Source organism: Coffea eugenioides, chromosome 6 (assembly GCF_003713205.1).
Source record: "Coffea eugenioides isolate CCC68of chromosome 6, Ceug_1.0, whole genome shotgun sequence".
In the NCBI taxonomy this organism is placed as follows: domain Eukaryota; kingdom Viridiplantae; phylum Streptophyta; class Magnoliopsida; order Gentianales; family Rubiaceae; genus Coffea; species Coffea eugenioides.
Genome location: NC_040040.1, coordinates 29278808 through 29284267, shown reverse-complemented (window position 1 = coordinate 29284267; position 5460 = coordinate 29278808).

Genomic DNA, 5460 nt, shown 5'->3' with positions numbered 1-5460 from the left:
GTAGTTTAAGCTGTATTGAAAAGTAAAATAATCTCTTCATACGTGTGAATTTTTCAAGGTGTAAATTTTTCTTTTGTTCCAATACAACTAAAATAAATAGTTTACATCAAGAAATTTACACCTTATAAAACTTTAACCTTATTTTATTTTTTATTGTTGTTATAAATTTCATAAGTAGGATAATATAAGGGTAGTATTGGAACAAAAATTTTATCTTTCTTGTATTTTCTCCAAAGGAGTTAAAATGTTACAAGAAATATCAATCCAAGGGAGGTAAGTGATATTTTAAAAACCTCAGGGGAGCTAAGTGATATTATAAGAAACCTCGGGGGAGATTTCTGAAAATCTCCCTTAAAAAAATTAAGATGACACGTTATTCTCTATCTCAAAAAGAATATATTTCCCCAATAAAGTAGTATACAAAGTAGCTTATTATAGTGATAGATTTATTATTATAATTGATTACCAAGCAATAAATATTAGCATGAAAAACTTGACACTCATTTCTTAGTTATTGTATCAAATGGCTTTACAATTATTTAGAAGAATAAATTAAACTTTACAAGAGAAGGCAATTTGGGGTATTCATTAAAAATTTGAACCTGTTCTAAGTTTTGATTATCAAAAGTGTCCAATCAAGAAAGATAAGTGTAAATTTTAAAATTTCAAAAGGGCTAAATGAAATAGTTAGAAACCTCAGGGGAAGTTTCTAAAATTATCTCTTCATAAAATGCATGAATTTAAAAGGGTAATTAATATTTGATACTCAGACAAAGGTTCTAAATTTCATTTTATCTTAATCAATGTTAAGTTGTCAAAGTAATGAGAACTACTAGTCAATAGAGGATTTGAGACAAATAAATACTCATTTCATCTCATTGTTAATGTCATGCTTTCATTTTATTGATGTGCTAAATAAGAGTCGCCATTTTAAATTTGACACTTGCTTTCCAACTTTGCCATTGGAAAGACAACTCTTTAAAATTTCAGTGCACATTTAACAAAGAAGCACTTTGTATCCAAAGGATGCAATGCAGGCCCTGTTTGGCACTTGAGTTTTTTGTCAAGTTTGTCTGCTACAAGTTTTTTAAAAACTTTAATTACAGTAACCTCCAAAAATTTTTCTAAGTTTTTAGACTATACACTCAAAAATATTCAAAAATTTATGCACTTCAAAAAATTTTTAAAAAACTTCTACAGTAAACTACAGAGAAGTTTTAGACAAACACAAAAAAAAAACTCACTTGCCAAACGGGGCCATAAATTCACTAATGTCATTTCATCTAAACATAATGATTACTATGTCTTCATAAAAAGTTGGATTTTCAAAAAATGACTGTAATATTGGGACGGAGATAGTACAATAAAATATAAATGTACCCATTGTGACAAAAAAAAGAAATAAATTGAGACTGTAAAATGCAAAATATTTGTCAATTATTTAAAATTATTCGTAGTCAATTCTTTTTTTATTTTTTAAGGACAAGTTTGGATAAGTTCAATTCCGATCATCATTACGGATCAGACATATTCTTGGGATTATATTATTTACCTAACACTCACATCAACAACAAAATCTAAACAAAAGTTTTCTTGACAAAGTAGTTTGTTCTCGTCAATTCCATTTCTTTATTCTTAGGAGTAATTTAAAAAGCCTCTCCTAAGATTTTTAAAAATTTCACTGGTCTTCCTTGAGACTTGCAAAATAACAATGACCTCCCATGGTAGAATTATTGACCCAATTGCTTACATCACATAGGAAGTAATTACTCATATATCCTAAAACATTATATCTTATTAGAAACTAGTATCTGACAATTGAGTAATTATTGTGCTAATTAACTATAGTAACTAATTAATGGAAATAATTGTTAGGATGTTAAACCCGTAATGTGAAAAAATTTATACATTGACAGACTTCTTTAATGATGAACAGTAACTTACAATCACAAAATGGAGCCATTTGGTATAATCACATGGGAAGAAATTACTCATATGCCCCAAGACATTATATCTTATTAGAAACTAATATCTAACAATTGAGTAATTATGGTACCAATTAACTGTTAGTTACTAATTGACAAAAATAAAAGTTGGAGATTTTTTTTAATGATGAACAATATCTTGCAATTACAAAATGGCACCAATTGATATATCCATTGCGTTATTTTTTGATTGATAAAACTTAACAATGATCAGAAATCAGTTGTACATAATGTAGAAAGAAGGGGTTTGGTAGAAGAAAGAAAACACAGGGCAAAGAAAGAGAAAAAGAAAGATGTTCATGAGAAATTTTTTTCTGAAACTCTTAAGCTATGATAGTTGCAAAACAATTTCATGGAAGTGAACGAGAAAGGAGGAAGAAGAAAGGCAAAATTCGAAATTTTTTCTACTCAAAATCATAGGAATAATAGCAAACCTCATGTTAAGAGAGATGACATGTCTATTTTGTTGAATCTTATGATCAATAGTGTAGTTTTGTTACTTATTTGTGTTATCTAATTTGTTGAATGTTAACTTTTTGGGTAGTGGAATGCGGTGTTAATTGCTTTCAACTTTTAGTTGTTTTTATTCTTTTTTTTACTAATACAAATTGTACACATGCATAAGGGGCATTTATAGAATAAAATTTTCATATCTCCTCAAAGTATTATTTTAATAGTACTTTTTCCAACTTAATTTTGTTACCAAAATTTTAACCTCAAGAGAGGTTAATATAATATTATAAATCTTAGGAAAGGTCAATCAAATTGTTGAAAACTTCAAGGGAGTTTTCTAAAATTACCCTTTTACAATTTTCTAGACCTTTAATAATCGACGTTTAAATAGTACTATACCTTTGAAAGTTCGTAGACCTTCTGCAGTGATTTGTTCACATAGAAAATTAGATACGAACTAATTTAAACGTTTCAATAGTACTATACTTTTCAAATAATACTATGGGGTAGGCACAAATCAGGTATTTGTCTCATGAGGCTTTTGGTTGACCCGATCTACATGTTGTAAATCAGTTATTTTTTGACCCTTTTTCGCTCTGTATATCCACAGATACCCAATCATTGAATACCCGTCAGAAAAGGATTAGATTAACGGGTACCTGCACCACCCCTCTCATCATTTAACATATCTTAAAAATAATTTATATTAATTTAGTTTAATACTTTACATATTCATCTAAAATTCAAAATCTAACTATTATATAAGATCGAGTTACTTTTGCTGTGGCAGCTCCAAGAGCTACCACATGGTGCGATGGGAGATGTGTGGAGCTTTCTTTGTTTCGTTCTTTTGCTTTCAAGATTTTTGGGTCAATGCTGATAAATAAACTTTTTTCCTCCCCTCTAATTATTATGCAGAGCAAATTAACCAGCCTGTTCAAAGAACATTTAAGTCCATAATGGCTGATTGTTTATTACTTCTTTAGTCAGGAATAAACAATTTATTGAGAAATATTTGATACTAATATATTTTATCCGAAAAATAAATTTACAAAATATTACTTTGGATAAATGTATAAGCGTAATAGATATAAGTGCAAATGCAATGTTAATTATTCAGAGTGCAACCTCATTTATTTTTTTTATAGTTTTTTAAAATGATTTGGATTTAAGGTAAAATACAATACAAAAATTAATTTTTTTGCAATAAAAGTAGAAACATCATGGAAGAGATTTAAATGGTATGTTAATTATTTGGAAATCAAATATAACTACATCACCTGGTTGATGGAGTAGTTGGCTGAACAACAGTTGAATGTTTATTACTTCTTTAGTCATGAATAAACGATTACTAATTGTGAATTATTTGATATTAATTTTTTGTGAAAAATAAATTTATGATTTATTACTTCAAATAAATGTATAAGCATAATAGATTTTAGTATAAATGCAAGTTAATATTTAGAATGCAACCTATTTATTTGTATATATTTTTACAATTATTTATACTTTAAGGGAAAATAAAATACCAAAATTGATATTTTTTTCTAATGAGAGTAGAAACATCACGAGAAGGGGTTTAAATGCTAGATTAATTATTTACAAAGCATATACAAGTGCATCGCCTGCATCAACTTGTAATTTTATTTAATTTATAAACACTCTCCTTATTCTTTGGGATTATTGACACGAAGAGATACAAAAAATTGATAAATTTTTCATGATACTGAGAGATTGAGTAAGAGATAATTTAACTGATGGCATAGAAATAAAAACAAATACGCCAATTATGAGCTTTATCTATTTAAAAAGTAATTTTTTAGCTTTTTATTTGTCTAGAATTTATTGGAAAAGATATGTTAAAACTTATATTTTTACAGTGTGGGAAAAAATATTAAGATGTGTAAATCATATCTCTGATAAATATTTTAAAAGAAATATGGAAAAATGATATTTTTTGCAATAAGACTACAAGTGATATGCTTGGGAAGATGAATGTAATCTATTTTACATAATTAAAATTAAACAGTCAGTCTAAGAATTATCATTCTAGCTAAGCCATATTTAATCACAAAGCAACTTTTAAGTTTTTTATTTATTCAAGATTTTTCAATTTTTTAAAAATAATTTTGATATCTTGCTTAACTTTGGGCCGTTGGATTTGCAGTAGTTAATTGCTTTTCAATTGTAACCGTTAGATCGTTCAATGGTAAAATTCAAACAATCTTTACAAGTCATAGGCCACTGGTTTACTTCTTTCAATCACTTGTTATGATTGGATGTTTACTATTTGCTAACAGTTAAGTTGTTCTTTGTATAAATTTCAGCCACCTGATCAGTTGTTCTTTGTACTTTTATCATACATTCACCATAGATTGGACCATGACTCAATGGATGGTTTACTCACCATTGACTACTTTTTTAGATGAAATTTTTGACAACAGTAAACAAGAAGGCTACGTTTGACGAAACATATTAAAGCTCAGAAGCTTTTATTCATTTTGTTTGGTCTCATAGCATCCTTCTCGGTGATTTTCGTAAAACAGAGAACACGAGTTTTGCAGCTTCTCCATTTCCTATTGCTTGGTGAACTCTCGTCTGCATTGCTCTTATGTTTAGTTAGTTATTCAGTTATTTGGCTTTGTAATATGCTTCTTTACATGAATGTTTAATGCTTTAATTTTGTACCTTCTAGCTCATTGTTCTGCACCTTGGAATTCTAGACTGTTTACTACCAATGAGTACATCCTAATGGGCACCCACTGCCCACCCCTACTAGTAGATTTTACCCAAAAAAAAAAATCTTATGTTGAGAAACAGACACACAAAGAGAAAACAAGAAAAAAAAATAAGAATTCAAAACTAATGAAAATTGTTATAAGCATTTCCCTGATATATATATATATATATATTCTACATCAATTAAAATTTTTCTTTTTTAAAATAAGATTATGACCTCTATAAATGAATCTTGTAAAAAATTATATGCGCTCATATTTGGATGTAATTTGTTCAATAAAAT